General features: G+C 35.6%; 1 pseudogene; it reads right to left on the minus strand.

Moving 5' to 3' along the window:
- Positions 1 to 10,058: 10,058 nt before the first annotated feature.
- Positions 10,059 to 11,777, minus strand: LOC109676879 (transcription factor Dp-2 pseudogene; annotated as a pseudogene).
- Positions 11,778 to 17,267: the final 5,490 nt, after the last annotated feature.

Consider the following 17,267-nt stretch of genomic DNA (forward strand, 5'->3'; position numbering starts at 1 on the left):
AGTAAGAGTTAAATAGAACAAAGTTGCCTGAAAATGGGCATTTTATTAGGTGAGATGAAAGTCATCAAAGTATCTCCTATTGAATTAAATCCATAATGAAGAGACGGTAAGAGTAGACTGACATGATTTCATGACATTATATATAATAAATTTTAACCATAAGCAAAGAGCAATAGCTATTGCAGTGAGTGGATCGCTGGTGTAAAAGCCTGTATGTCTTCCAACACATGGTTCACATCCCTCAGTCTGTGTGGAGAGATGGAAGAAGCTGTGGTTGTTTTTTTCTTCTTGCTAATGGCTGGAAGAATGCTCTGTGTGGCATTCTTATTCCCTTGTCACTGGAGATGATAAGAGGGCAAGATTTTGTAAAATGAATTGCTTTCTCTCCTTACTGGACAGTGCTCCAGAACAGCAGAGCTCAGATCACATAGCACAGAAGTTTCAAGAAATCCCTAGAAGCGAAGCTCTGAGTTCCATAGATCATTTCCTATTCCTCTTATCTGAGGAAAAGGAATGCTATGTTAATTGTTTTCACCAAGAATGAACTTGTTTGCTACAGAGGAGGTATTCTAAGAATAGCTTCGTTTGACTGACATTCCAATACATAAAATAAGCATGAAACAAATTCCCTTTACTCTTAACAAGTGACTTCAGGCTTTGAGGCCTTTAGGAATTTAAACAAACAAATTAAGAATTGCTATCTCTTCTTTGGAATCCAAGGAGGAAATGCTTGATCTGCAACAAAGTTGGACTTCAGGGCATGAATGGACCCATTGGGGAAAAAAAAAAAGGCCTGCAGAGGAGTGTTTTTATGGAGACAAGTCCAATTAGGTTGTGTCAAATTTTCAATACTGGGTCTTTGCCAAGCTTCCTGCCACCTAATTTGGCTATCTCCCAGCCTTCCACCACCACCTGAAAGTTAAGAATCATAGGCATGATGATTACTAGATATACTTAAAAACTTGCATGTTTTCAGGAAATAAGAGGAAAATTCATGTCCTTTTACCCCCCAAAAGGATTGATTTATTCCCAGAAGTTGTGTGTGTGTGTGTGTGTGTGTGTGTGTGTGTGTGTGTGTGGTATGTGTGTTTTAAAGACTAGACATGAATTAAAAGTTTTGAGTAATACATGTTTTCATAATTCTCTCTTCTGATACTTATAATAACCTCCAAAGTAAGGTGTTGTCATTCCTTCAATTTATCCAACTGAGAACTAGAGAAATCAGAAGTCAGTGGTTCTTATAAACTGGCCTGCTTGGAGATTTAAAAACTCAAAAGGTCAAATCCCATTTCCCCCAAATTCTGATTTCATTGGTTGTAGTGGAGCCTGCATGTTATGTAAAGTTTCTGAGGTGATTCCAGTGTGCAGTCTAGTTGGGGCACTCTGTGTTGGGTTGAATTTGAGTTTGACAGAGGTGGAATTTGAATTCCTGTCCCCAGGCACGAGACTATTAAAAACTGTTCTACTACTCTGTCAGTTAGACAAATAAGAAATGACAAGTTGCTCAGTAAGACAGGCAAAGTAGGATGGGCAGAAACAATTTCTTAAAACCCTAATCTAACTTGAGAATTAATGATTATCTTATCAGGATGACATTTTAATAAAATTGTTTTTTGTCCATGATACAGCCCATCTTTTAAGTTTGTTTATTCCCTTTTTTAACAAGCAAGTTTATCATTTTATACATGTATAATAAAAGAGTTAACCTCAGTCAAGTTAACAAAGTAACAGATTTTCAAATCAGAGATAAACTATGTATTTTAAAAGTTTTGAATAAAATTACTCTTGTTGACAGTATCATTAATATAGAATTTTATTCCATGCTGGCTTCCTTTAACTTTTTTTTTCTAAAATCTTAACTTTTTCTGGGATTAATGACAGTTATTATTTAGTAATTCTGACCCATCCTTTTCTTTATGGGATTAGTCATTTCTTTAGTATTTTTGTTCAAAAATTCCTTTCTTCTATGATGTAGTTAAGAAACTTGAAAATAATTTGGATCTTGCTTTTAAGATGTGTTAGCAAGGGCCAAAGCAGTATGTAGTTTTTGGTTAATTATACTTCACTATGGAGGTAAGAATCCTCTGAGTAGTCTAGTCAATGTCTCATGAACTCAGTTTTTTTGAGAGAACAAGTGCTATTTCCAGACTGTGTCAACATCTCTAGGGTTCCCTCTAACATTTTTGAATGGTTCTTTCCCTAACCTTGTGCACCTACTGCACGTATACGTGCTGTTCAGTTGTCTGCTAAATAACCAAGGGGAACTTTCATATCTACAGAGTTCTCTCTGTGCAACTCTATCTCTCTAGGAATAAGTCCTGTGAATTACAGCCAGTTTGATCTCAGCATGGGCTCAGCTCTGTCTCCTCAACTCAGAGAGTCTGTTGGTTTCTACTTGGCTTCCCCATCCTTACCTTAGACTGGAAACTTCCTTCCTCAAAACAGTAAGCTTGGACAATGATAGATTTCACCTTGTTCATTTTCTGTTTCTCAGACATCACTGTCCTTTATTGCTTGGTATCTAGTGCTTTGAAAACCACTGTTTCATTTATCATATTTGTGTATTTGATTATTTTAGATAGGATGATGAATCTGGTTCATGTTACTTTATCTTGGATAAAAGTGAGAGTATAGAAGACCAAAAATAAAAATGATTAACTAACACATATATTCTCTTCAATTATAACATATTAAGTTATTTATGATGTACTTATAGGGTATAAGAAAGAAAGAATGAAATATAAACAGAAAAAAATTGGGTGGTGACTAGAGAATAAAAACTTACAGAGAGACTGTATCATAGCTCTTTTCTGGGTGGTACTGGGGTTTTGAACTCAGAACCTCATTTCCTAGGCAGGTGCTATACCACTTGAACTGCTCTGCCCTTTTTGTGTTGGTTATTTTTGAGATAGGGTCTTGCTTTTTTTTTAAACTTGGGTTGACCTTGAACCACAATTCTGATCTCCACTTCTTGAGTAGTTAGGATTATAAATGAGAGCCTCTGGCACCTGACTTTATAAGCTTTTTTAAAAAAATTGTTTTATTTATTCCTAATAATTCCTTGAAGTATAGGTGTGTATATAGAGAAATCTAGTACATAGGTCTGATTTGCTCTAAACTTGTGTTCTTTCTTTGATGCATTCCAAAATCTAGAATGGCATCTATTTTAAAATACTTGTACTTTGAGTATAGTACAGAACTTATAGGAATAAGGAGATTCATATTGTTAGAACTTTTGCAAATGCCACAATGTACGCCAACCTAGCACAACAATAAAAAAAATTGAACATTTTTATGCAATGAAATTGGCTAGGAACTCAGCCAATTTGTTTTCTTTATTTCAACTGACTCCTAATTATTCAAAATTACACAAGTTTCTTCACTGCAATCAATCACTCAAGCTTTATCAACTTTACTATGTTTCAAAGCATTTCAACTGGGATTTCCATATCTGTGACCAGCTTATCTTCTTCTCACTTTGGTGTCTGTGTAAAGGACTGTACCCATGCACGATGGTAGGCAGACATTTCCCTGCCTCCTACAGACTGCTGTCCTCCCTCATTTCTACATGCTGAAATCACTGCATTTCCAGTACTTCATTACTTTAGCAGTCTTGTTCAGTGCTTTTAATTTGAATAAATCTTAACTTCTTTCCCTCATGGAATTTCTAATATAAAATTGACCAGTTTTTAAATTGGATTAAAATCGATTAATACTTTTGGCAAATATTTAGTTTCTATTATGTATATAAAATGTTCCTTGTTTTCTCCACTAAAACACACAATATTTTTGGATAGGAAATGAGTATTCCTAATTTTTTATCCCTTAGGTACAGTACAATGCCCAGCATGGTGAACATTTAATAATTGTCTGACTTGATGGTAAGCTGGTCTTAGCTGGTTGTACTTATTCTGACTGCCTTTGCTTGCATTACTTAGGAGCATTATTAATCACATTTAGATGAACAAATCTCAGCATCTTTTCTCCGAGAAGCATACTTTACTGCCCATGTGAAAAGCAGATTAATCACAAAGTCATACCTATACCTCGAACTTTTATTCCAGCAACATTTAATTAGTTTTCACATTTGAAACTACTGTTTGATTTTTTTTTTTTTTGGTTACTGTGCCTTAATAACCACATTCTGTTACTTCAGATTATCAGTCATGTGGGCCCCTTACTGTACCCTATTCTCATTGTTCTAGAATATAGCTTTTCCTTTTGGATTTCTTAGGGTTCTTATCTCCTCCTATCAATGTTCTATAATCTATAGTTTAGGTTATTATCACTTTTTTTACATTGTGGGTGGTAACAGACAAACAGAATTTAAATATTAATTGGGTGTCATATAAACACTGACATAGCAAATTCTTCCAAGAGAGAAACTTCTAATCTGATGAAAGTTTCAGTTCAAAAAGACAGCAAAAGTCAGAGTCAGGAGAAAGATGGGAATCAACCTGGAGCCCAGCAGGGGAACATATACATCACTGCTCACTGATTTGAGCATTTAAAGTATTTCACAATGAATCATTGAAAAGTCTCCCATTCATTGTGGTCTTGTGATGTTTAGGGGGGAACTAGAAATAGGCCTGTGAGTTTCTTATTTAATAATTCCCCTCTAATGTTATGAGTTTTGAGTTCCTTCACAAATTGTATATGGAATTCTAAAGTAAGGCTAGTTGAGAAGAATATACTTGGAAAGACAGTACTTTGAAAACAACGCCTGTGGGTTGGGGAGCCGCAATGAGGAAAATATGTATAAGTGACATTGAAAGGAAATAAGTGATTTGTAATGAAAAAGAATTTCAACAAAGAATTATTTTTGATAGTCAAATGAATTAAATACTAGACTTACACAAAGAAATGACAAGTACTGAAGACTATTAAAGCAATGTTTTCTTATATCTCTTTAAGTGACAGCTAACATTAAATTATTATAATTATAATATCAAAGCATTATGATATTTATGACACAGGTAGAAGTAAAGTATGTGACAACAAAAGCATAGAGACCATGAGAGAAGAAATGAAAGAAAACTATCATAAGGTTCTTATGTGACATGAAAAGTGATATAATATTCCTTGAAGATAGATTGCTATTAGTTAAAAAATTATACCAAAAAATCCTAAAATAACCATTGAGATTACACAATAAATTTTGTAATAGTAAGTTTAAAAAGATAAAATGAAATAATAAAAACCTTTCAGTTTAAGGCACAAGATTAATGATTTTAATTTTATATAAATTTAATTGCACTTATATATGCTCAGAACTAAAAATTATAAATTGAAGTTAAAATTAAACAACATCCACAATAACATACATATTTGATATAGTTAGAGAAAAATCTTCAAAAGTGGTATAAAGCCTATATACTGAAAACTATGAAATATTGATAGGAGAAAAAAATTTAAAAAAACAACAAAAATAGAGATATATCATGTTTATAGTTTATAGTCTCAATAGTTCAAGTCTCTCCAATTTGATCTGAAATTTCTCAACAGGTCTTTTCTTTTTAATAGATATTGACATGTTCATTCTAAAATTCTTATAGAAATGTAAACAACCTAGAACAGCCAAAACAACTTTGAAGAGGAGTAAGGTTGAAGAACTTATCCTACCTGACTTTAAGAATTTTTAGAAAGCTATGGTAATCAAAACACAGTGATATTAGCACCAAGATAAAAACAATGAGTCCAGAAATATACTCACACATGTATACTTAATTAATCTTTGACAAAGAACAAAAGTTAGAGAATAATCTTTTCCATAAATTTTGCTAAAACATTTGGAATCCATATGCAAATAAAACACCTCAGTGCCTACCTTGTATCATATACAAAAATTAACCAAAATAATCATAGACTGAATGAGGTCTAAAATTATGGGCGTTCTAGAAAAAACAAAAAGGACATTAGGTTAGGTGAAGATTTCTTAACTATGACACCAAAAACATGATCCATGAAAGACTGCTTTGCTAAATCGAATTTCATCAAAATGAGTAACAACGGTTCTTAGACATCAGTAAAAAAATAAAAAGACAAGTTACAGACCAGGAGAAAATATTTACAAATCATATATCTGACAAAAAATTTGTATTTACAACATACAAAAGACTTCCAAAGCTCAATAATAATGAAGAAACTTTAAGTGGGAAAAAAACTTGACTAGACTTTCACCAGAAAAGTTGAATAGCGTTGATAGCAAATAAGCATGTTAAAATACTAAACAAAAGTTTTTCATTAGGGGAATGCAAAATAAAACATAATGAGATGCAACTATACATCTGCTACAAATGTCGAATATTAAAAGAACTGAACATGGATGGAGCAACTGGAAACTTTCATACATGCTGTGTACGTTGTCAATTGAAATAAACAACACAACTATTTTGGAGAAGAATTAGGAAATTTCTTTAAAAAGTAAACATGTATCTATCATAGGATATAACCATTCCAACTTATTGCAACTTATCAAATTATACATTTCAAACATGTATAATTACTTTGTCATTTATAACTCAAAAAAGGTATATCTTAAAGAGAAGGTTTCTGAGGAGTTCTGATACCTGCTAATATTTGAATCAAATACTAGTTTGCCAGTCTTGAGTTTCTCAAATCAGTAAAACTCAGAATTCTATATTTGAATTTTCAAATGTACTGGTTTCTAATGTTATAAATTTATTTTTATTTTTGAGTGGCACATAATTGATCCAGTGGTCAGAAATTATAATGTGACTTTTAATTGCTTTTGGAAAGCCTGTAGGATTAATTACAATGCAGGTTCACTATGCACTGGTTAGTTGCCCGAGTTGAGCAAGGCAGAGAAAACCAAAACGTGACACAAAACAGATTCACTACTTACAGATAGGTAGCATGGACAATGGAAGCTGAGGATTCAGGGCTGTCCAGGGTTAATGGAGTCTTGTCTTAGAGACACCACTGAGAGACCTCAGAAAGTAGTCTGCTCTGGGTTTTATACTCTGAAGGCACCATGATACATTGGGCTAAAGTGTTAAAGGGCATCCTGCTTCTAGAGGTGTCTGAAGCAGATCCTGGGCTGTTTCAGGAAGTTCCTCTCATCTCCGGGTGTTGCATCCCAGCACATTTTATAGCTATTCTGGAGAAGTGAGTGGGAAGGGGGCAGAATTGGGTTGTTCCAAGTCCACTAGGAGAACTGTACTGCAGAAATACTTTGAGGAGACCATCACATTTTAGTGCCTATAGCTCCACCATTTCTAAGCTCATTTTGAACCAGGATTTGATAAAGACTTGATGTACCTTAACCTGGGTAGAGAGAAAAAGTGTAGTTGGGTGGTGAAGCACTCTCCTCTGGTCCTTCCGCTTGGACACAGGCCATGCTCTGTCCTAGGTAATTTATATACATGGCCTGGAAAACAGATGCAGTTGTAAGCATGAATTATGCTCTGGGTAGCCACAGAAGAAAAGAGGAGTATCTCTTCTAATTGTTCTTCCCTTTAAGAAGTTTTGAAAATAGACTGTTCTTATAAATGCTCTAATTAATAGTCCTAAAGTCTTAAAAGTCATTTTATGGTATTAAAATTGATTTCTTTTAACTCATGGGTTTTATTTATTCATTTCGGTAAATATAGTAAAAGAAGCAGGAAAATAATCTAAGATGTGTCTACTTAAAATTTTTTTCCTTTGCAGTTCCCCATGAGATCCCATGGTCAGGGCCACAGGTGTGGACTTTGGAGCAAGAGGTTCCTAAGAGAAGGATACAGAGCTGGGGCAGAAGGTTGGGATGATTTTGGAGTGCAACTATACCGTGTGTGTAGGAGAGTCTCAAAATGGATAAACGGCTGTTTGAAACCTTGCAAAAGGAAGCAAAGGGAAATCATTGTTGATAAGAGGGCCACAGCTACAGTTTTGTGAGTGGAACTTCAGTCCAGAGGGCTGTAAATGCTTAGATAGAAATCTCTAGGTTGAGGTTTGAGAGATTGGATTAACATCTTTAAAGTGACTGGTACTATGTAAATATCACACAGTACTTCAGAGAGCCATTAATCTCAGCTTAATATGGGGGTGAGATATAAAATCATGATCTGTTATAAACTTTTTGATAGTCAAGATTTAGAACTTAAAATAGCAATACCATTTGTGAACAGAAGGAATTTGTGGTTTAGGATGTTTATAATGACAATGTTTCTCTCATCTAAGATACTGAATTGAGTGGGAAGGAGATAAAGAATATTTTAATATGCTTAATGATAGGAGTTTGATTTTTAAGTCATTGACAGACTTTGTTATTCTAGTTTGGAAGTGTTTTATTTGATGGTCAACACTAGTCCAGAGTCACTGGCCATGAAATGGTATGTATTGGTTATCCATTGAATTTTAAATAATTATGTGAATATAATTGATGGAGACATTAGACACTCAATTAGTCCTCTGAGTATCTTTCAAATGTACTCAGATTAAATTTACAGACAAATTGTATGCATTAATCATGTACTATGTGATGTTTTGAAGTATATATACATTGTAGAATAGTTAGTTATCTGAATCTTTATTGAGAAATTTATTCTCTAATTGAAAAATCTGATAAATTTATATCTTCCTCAAAGTCAAACAGAAGATTGAAGTAGTTGCTCAAACGATTTAAATTTTGTGTTTTTCCTAGCTAGCATCTTAAATTATTTGCATTGTTTTCTTCTCCTTTGCCTATAAAATGGTGAAACTATATTTTTGATTCTTCTTTCAGACTCAGCTCCTGAAGTCTTTATTTTAAAACACCAATTATATTGTCAGACAATCTCTGTGGGTTTTTCGCACTAATTATTTTCTCTCTAATTACTTTAATACTTCGCTTTTTTCCTCTGGTCTAATAATTATCATCATACACCTGTTCTCCTAGGCAGTAATTTGAATTTTAATAGTGACTATCCTCATCCATACTTTTATGTTTGTTTAATCTATCATTGTGATTTTTTATAATCCTGTTTTTAAACACTCCATTTATCATCTCCTTCTTTAAAAATAATATATTTGGTCCTAGTTTTTGTTGACTTTATATCGTTATTAAGTTCATTAATAACTTGAATTCCTCAAGGGGGAATTATATTTCTTGGATAATTTCTCTTTTGGATTGGGTTCTTCCTATAGTATATTCCTTTATTTGTCATTTTCTTTATTCCTGTTCTGATTCCTACCTCTCTTATTTTCTTCTCTTTTCCATTCTTCTCTATTGAGAAAAACGTATGTCACTTTTTCAAATTTAGCATATTTTAATAATAAAAATTCTCCAGATCAACTATTTGCTCTGATATACTGTGGATGAATATTTCCTAATACTGTTATCATGAGGAATAATATTTAGTATATTTACTTGAATTCAAATACAGGAAGGGGTACCTCTAAGAAATCTAGGGGTAGGAAGTAGGCGGCTGGGCAAGGGAGAGACTGAGGCCTGGTGCATGCCACTATCTACACAGAGTGGGATTAAGGGTATGAGTCAATCGGTTGTTGTAGAGGCTCCTTGTTTGCTCATTCATGAAATCATTTTGAGTGTTTTCTGTTTAAGAACACATCATCCACGCAGGGTATAACCCACTCCCCTCAGATTTCATGAAATCCCTCAGCTTATTATACTGCCCTGGAAAATGAAACCCAAGCATGTACTTTCTCTCTCTGTAGAGATTCCAAAATTGTTTACGGTCTATTTGCGTGATGTTTCCCAAAATTTCTCCCCTACACTCTTGCCATTAGTCTGCTTCCTTTCAAATTGCGTGTACTAGTGAAAATTCTCAGGAACTTACCATCTCACTTCCTCAATATTTTTTCTAAGCGATATGGACTGTTCAGAGGCTGTGGCTTGTGTTCTTTCCTCTCATCATTTAGAAAATGTTCATGAATTTTGACATGCTTGTTTCCTTATCTATTGGAAGAAGGAATCTCTGTGCCCCAGAATTGCTTAGAAGTGGATCTTGATTTCTTTTTTTTTTTTTTGAAAAAAGTTCCTAAATTTATTATACACAATTTGATGAAACCAGATTTCCTAAAATTACACAGCTTTCTCTGAGACAGTCAGACATTTATCAGGGACACGTGACACTGCCAGTTATCACACCTGTGACGTAGCCTTCTAAAGCCTTTGGCACCAGCGACTTAGCTAGCTGCAGGTCCTCCAGGGAACATTTGCGACTCCAGAGCAAAGGACATTCCCATCCTCTTCTGCACTTCAGTGTCGTCGTGGATCTCTAAGGTGTTGTCAAAATTAAAAAGGTACTCAAACTTGTCACTAGAGATGCTGCAGTCAATGACAGTCTTTCTGCTGGTGTTGATGATGATGAACGGTAGCTGGATGGTGGAGTTCAGAGCTGGAGGGCCCTGGTTTTGCTGCTCATTCTGCCGATTTCTCTGTACCAGGTTCTTGAAAGCGATTTGCTGCAGGAGCAGCTCTTGCAGCTGGGCGCGCTTCTGCTTTATCCGCTCTATCGCTTCTGCTTCTCTACCTCCAGGTCCTGGCACTCCTGGGCCGAGTTGCTAGGCAGGCCGATCCACCTGATCTCCTTCTTCTCCTTGGAGATGATATGCATCATAGACAGGGCGCCGGATATTCTTCTGCTCCTAAGCCGAGTCAGCGGGCGGTTGGTGGTCTGAGCTGGTGAGCTCCTACACCAGCTCATCAGCGACCTCATTATACGACATGGTGCCCTTCCGCTGAACTTTCTCACACATCTTCATTGAAAAATGCCTCAACACTATTCACAATAGCCAAGTTATGGAAACAGCCAAGATGTGGTATCTATACACAATGGAATTTTATGCAGCCATGAAGAAGAATGAAATGTTATCATTCGCTGGTAAATGGATGGAATTGGAGAACATCATTCTGAGTGAGGTTAGCCTGGCCCAAAAGACCAAAAATCGTATGTTCTCCCTCATATGTGGACATTAGATCAAGGGCAAACACAACAAGGGGATTGGACTTTGAGCGCATGATAAAAGCGAGAGCACACAAGGGAGGGGTGAGGATAGGTAAGACACCTAAAAAATTAGCTAGCATTTGTTGCCCTTAACGCAGAGAAACTAAAGCAGATACCTTAAAAGCAACTGAGGCCAATAGGAAAAGGGGACCAGGAACTAGAGAAAAGGTTAGATCAAAAAGAATTAACCTAGAAGGCAACACCCACGCACAGGAAATTAATGTGAGTCAACTTCCTGTATAGCCATCTTTATCTCATCCAGGAACACTTGTTCCTTCCTATTATTGCTTATACTCTCTCTTCAACAAAATTAGAGATAAGGGCAAAATAGTTTATGCTGGGTATTGAGGGGGTGGGGGGGAGAGGGAGGGGCGGAGTGGGTGGTAAGGGAGGGGGTGGGGGCAGAGGGGAGAAATGACCCAAGCCTTGTATGCACATATGAATAATAAAACAATAAAAAAAAGAAAAATGCCTCAAGCCTTTTCTGTTTTTATCTCCTTTTTTGCTTCGTTTACTTTCTGAAAAGTCAGAGCCTATAAATTCTCTAGCCCGTTTTCTATCACCAGTAGTTTCTATAGCCAGTAGTTTCTGCTATGTGTGTCTGAGTGACCATTGCTGGTGCAGGGGTATATGGACTCCCAATCAGAACACTTCCTGAACTGGTTAGTCTCTGTAGAGTGCTTATGATCATTTGGGGTCCAACATTCACATTTATTGGTCCTAAGGTTTTTGGTAAAATCTTTGTTGGTGAGTTGGTGCTGGAAACTGGAAATGCAACAAGTGAAATGTTACCTGGTCTAGGGAAGCCTCTCTCTGCAGTACAACAACACTCCACTGGATCTTGATTTCTTAAGTGAATCTACAGGTATCTCAGAGTTTCCTTGTAGATCCAAAAGGATTAAGTGAGCAAAGCCACAGTGGTTCCCTGACATAAAGGAAGTCATTCCTCTATGGCTCCCTTTCTATTTCTATTCAGCAAATATTTATTGAGGGTATGTTGAATATAAATTCCAAATCTGAATTTCCTTGGGGTGGAGCTTGTAGCTTATTAATCTTTGATCAGAAGTCAAGCTACTGAATAAAGAAAGAAGTGGAGGTGAGTTTTAATATTCTGTTGTTTCTCTTTTATCCTGTTAATCTTTGCCTCTCATAAATACATTTTCCTTTCTGGGCTTTCTATAACCCTTTTCCTGTGTATTTCAGTTTTTTCCTTTAGTCTTAATTATCATTTGAATTTCTGCCATTTCAATAGATTTGTGATCATTGGCTATTAGGTTAATTTAATAAAAGGTGTGATAAAAAGATAAGCTCCTGTCTTCCCATCTTGAACAGTGAGCTCATTGCAAGTGACTGTCTGAAGTCCTGTGCAAATGGAGGTGATGCATGGGAAGTGAGGCTGCTCTGTTCCATATCACAGTATCTCTCATAGGCCTATCACACAGCAGTTTTTTTCCTAAGACAATCAATAGCATGACATGGCTCCCAGACAAGCCTCATCCTATTCTTTTATATTTTTATTATATCTGAATGTATCAAGCCATATTTTAAAAATGTACCATCTTACTGAAAAATGTTTTAATGAGTCGATTCCATATACTGAATAGTGACAATTATTTATAAGCTGGCTGTATTGTTACCTTAGATACATAAACACAGTTTCTAATAGAACACAGTGAATGGGAGAACAGGAAGTTCTCAGGCAAAACTTGACGGTTGGTACACCCATCTACAGGATGTGTGAGGAGTTATGCAAACACAGGTAATTCTTGATTATTCTAGGTCCACCTATTTGATGCATGGTGCATCTCCCTTTCTTTCTCTTCCTATTACTGCATTCAGTACTTTGGACATCTTGCTGCTCATCCATCTTACTTAGCATAGGTTGAACATCCCTTATCCGAAATGCTTGGGACTAGCAATGGTTTGGATTTTGGATTTTTTCAAAATTTGGAACATTTGCATGTACATATGAGTTATCTTAGGAAGGGGGTCCAAGTCTAAACATGAAACTAATTTATGATTCATATATATCTATGCATATAGCCTAAAGATAATTTCATACAATATTTTGAGTTTGCCTACATTTTGGCTGCATTTTTGTCCCCTAGGTCAGGTGTGGAATTCTCTACTCGTGTCGTCATACTGAAGCGCAAAAAGTTTCAGATTTTGGAACATTTTAGACTTTGGATATTCTGATTGGGGATGCTCAACCTGTCACTTGATTTTATTACTGATGGTGTACCTGGCTGCCGTATTTTCTAATCTATGTCTGTTCTCACCAAATAGTAACATGCATTCCTTTCAGTCACAGAAATGTAAAGTCACAGTTATAGAAACGTGAACAAAGCCCAATTCCCCGGCTCTTTAGCAATAGAAAATTCTACAGATTTCTCAGTGACACACATACTGAAAAAACATTTTCATCATTTTTTAACAAAATAATGTTTTTTCCCCCATAAGATAAAATATACTTGCATTTTCTTTTTAAGTTTCTCTGAAGAGAGTTTGAAAAATTTTCTCTAGCTCAAAGCATAGTAGAAGAAATTGTTGTAATTTCAGCTTAGATGTATTATTCATTTTTCTGATTCCTCATTTCCTTTAGTCTCTCTGACACCTTCTGTTGAGAATAGCTGCTCTCCGGTTGTGGCTCCTCCACTGTCTGCACTGACCAAATGGATAAATCAGTGGTAAGGACACCAAGGTGTGGGTTGGAGCTCCCTTGAACAGGGAGTTCAGTCCACAATTTTCTGCTTTTCCGTCTAAATTTAAGTAATCTTTGAACTTTAATTTTCATTGTCATGGTAATTGTTCCTACTTCTACAATCTTAGCACTAATTTTTTCCTGATAGTTGGTCATCTTCATATATATTCTCTTCTCATAGAGTCAAGAATTATTGCTGCCAGAAAAAACTGAGTCCACTGTGCCTCACCCATTTTGCAGATGAGGAAAACTGAAATCTGGCAGAATGTTTGTCTCAAAGTCAAACAGCTAGTGGATGGTAAAGCCGGGCATGGAATCCATGTCCTGTTCACCTAGTTCTAAGCTCTTTCTACCCTGTCAAACTGCATCCACTTTCAAGCTCTACATTTAAAAAATATAATTTATATTTTCCATCGTAACTAGTTCCTCACTTCAGCATCTTAGTGTTATTGGCATCTTCATTCTCCTGTGTTTCTAGTATTTTGATTCTATATCAGATATATAATTATCATGTCTCTTAAATTCAATGCTTAATACTACAGCTCACATTTCTCTTTTTAGGTATCATTGCCTCTACACTATGAAAACTTTATGCCTATATAACTACTGTTTTCTATTTTGTGTCCCTATTTCTGATTTTTGGATTTCATTTATATAGAAGAAAAATCTAACATTCCTTATGGGTCAGGCACTGTTAATACATAGAGTATTCACATAATTGAAGTAAGGAAACATGCAATAATAATGCTGATGAAAGCCAAGTATGGTGATGTATGCCTGTAATCCCAGCACTTGGGAGGATCAAAGGAAACTGTGTGTGTATAGATGGGGTAGGGTAAAATTCCAACTCTATAATCTCATGGCTGATTTCCTGAGGTTGGCTATCCATGAACACACCAAGATTATTTCATTAAACAAAGAATATTCCTATTTTCCAGGAAATTCTAAGGGATTTAGGAGCTCTGTGTCAGAGGCGATCACTCAGAAAATTACAACTGTCTTAGGAGCTTTATGTAAGCAGCTGGGGGGTCAAATATTTGAACATGTGATTCTCCTAGTGTCCCTGTGTACAAGGGTTTTAGATGTTCTATGCCAGGAGCTTGGAAAGAGAGCAAACATTTATTTTTATTATATCACAATATCACAATTTCTAACTACTTATTAAGTGTTTTCATACTGTGTCAACTAAGCTACAACTTAGACTTTCAAAAAATCTTCCTCTTATCCTCACAACCAGGTCCCTTGATTTTCCTTTATCTTATTAAGGGTTGCGCCAACTTCTCAGTCACTGAGGCTGAAAAATCAATCCATCCTGTCTTCTTTCTTAAGTTCCATCTTGCTTGCTGATCCTCTTACTTCCATCTCTCTTGCATCCAGTGTCTCTTTGGAGTCGCCTCTAAGCTCTAATGTATACTTTTGTTATGTCTTATTGAGACTTATGTGTTATATGTCTTATTCTGACTTATAGTCTTATTTCTGGTTTATCCATTTGTTTACCCTATTTCTACCAGAACAACCTTTTAAAAATAATGTTTGATCATTATTATTTTCCTATGTCAAAACATTTGACTACCTAATGAGTGCATATTCCTTAGCTTGTGATTTTCAGAACCTATTTTAGTATGGCTTTACCCTCTCTTTCCAGCTTCATTTTTCTTAATGTTTTTATTAGCATATACAGGGAGTTTCATTGTGAAATTTTCATGTATGAGAACAATGTAGATTTGGTTCACCCCTTCCATTCATCTGCCTCTTCCTCCTTCTTCAAATGACTTCAGCAGGTTTCAAGATTCAATATTCATACATGTATAGAAAATGCATTGACCATATTCACCCTTCTTTACCTTCTTCACTTACTCTCTCTCTTCCACTAATGCCCTCCACTTATCATGGCTTGTTTTATGTTTCTATACTTTATTGTTGATTTGGAAAAGCCTTCTCTTCTGCTTCAATAGAACCAAGCCTACTGGTTCTCTTTTCAAAATCCATGTTCACACGACATGGAGCCTATTCCCTTCTTTAGGAACAACTTTCCTGTACACCTCTATGTGCCAGAATCTTTATCTTTTAGCACCTTATCAACACTATATCCTTCACAAGATTAAGTCCACCAAAAGGCTATTTTACTACTCTAGAGTTGTGGTCAACATGCTCTAGACACACTAAGTAACCAAAGAATTAAGAAGTTTAGGGGTTTATTTGGTATTATAAAGCTGTGATAAGAAAAGAGAGCTGGGCCTCTGACTCTTTTCTTCTGGATCTCAGAATAGAGTTTTTCACTTTAGTCCTTTATCTCAATTGTTGAGTGAACAACATGTTGCTCTGTACATAAAAGCTATTGAACATTGATGATACCAGTGAATGAGAACTATTGTCAAGGTTGCAAGAGGTAACAAATTAGAAAGGTAATATTTTCAATAATGAAATTGGAGAACACTTCTTTACCCAGCTCTGAAGCACTGGTGCCAAATACCACGTGCTCTGGTTATACTTCTATTACATTTGGCATCCTGGCTGTAGTACCCTTCCAAAAATTATTTATGACACTATCAAAAAGAGCCAGCTTGTGACTAATTGGTAATGTTTTGAAGAGAACATTTATATATATATATATATATATATACATATATATATATGTATATATATATCTCACACATACACACACACGATACACACACACACACACACACACACACACACACACACACTAGTTTGGGCAAAGGTGGAAATCATGAGCATTTTGGTCCAACTGATTTTCCATTTTGTTTTGAGAGCAATTAGCCCCAAATATGCTGAATAGCTTCTAGGGCACCACCCAAGGACCAAGCTATTCTCTTCAAATTGGAAGCATATCATTCTTTTCAACATCACTGATGCCATAGCCAAGTTCCTGTGCTTATGTCACTTTACCCAAAGTTCCAGAGGGGTTGATTTTACTTCAAGCACGTTCTTGGTCATTCTTCTGGGCAACCAGGGTGGTGTGATTACTTTGGCTCACTGTAAGTAGAGTGGAGAATTTTTGTGGAATATATTTTGTTATTGAAATGCAGCATTTGCTACTAATCAAGTTCTCACACTAATAAGAATACAACTAGCTCTTCTCTTAATTGTTGTTGTTTTAAAATCCAGACTCCCAACTATTTTCCATCTGAAATTTTGTGAGATTGAGTAATTGTCTGGAGTTTGTATATTTGCCATGTATTGAAAGTACTATTCACCCTTCACATAGATGCTTGTAAATGCATCTGATTGGCCAGCTGAAACTTATAGTTTTTGATGTATATGAATATAACATTTTCCTTTATCACTTCCAATGTAGGCTTCATAGCACTTCTGCATTTATTTATATTTGCATTATGTTTTCTTAACACTTAAATACTTGAGACTTGTTTTGTCTGAACACACCTGCTTGTGAGGTTCTGTACATTTTCTTACTTAGTCTTTAAAATAATTAAGCTGGGCATGAAGAAAGAATATGTGATTCCCTTTTTGGAGCTTTAGCTGTCAAAGAGGTATGGAAGGAAACCAAGAAAATTTAGGTGGGGTGACTCTTATACTCTGCTATCATTGAATCTGAATACCTTTATTGAAGTGCACAAAAGTGACATAATTTGTAG

Source organism: Castor canadensis, chromosome 3 (assembly GCF_047511655.1).
Source record: "Castor canadensis chromosome 3, mCasCan1.hap1v2, whole genome shotgun sequence".
Taxonomy (NCBI): domain Eukaryota; kingdom Metazoa; phylum Chordata; class Mammalia; order Rodentia; family Castoridae; genus Castor; species Castor canadensis.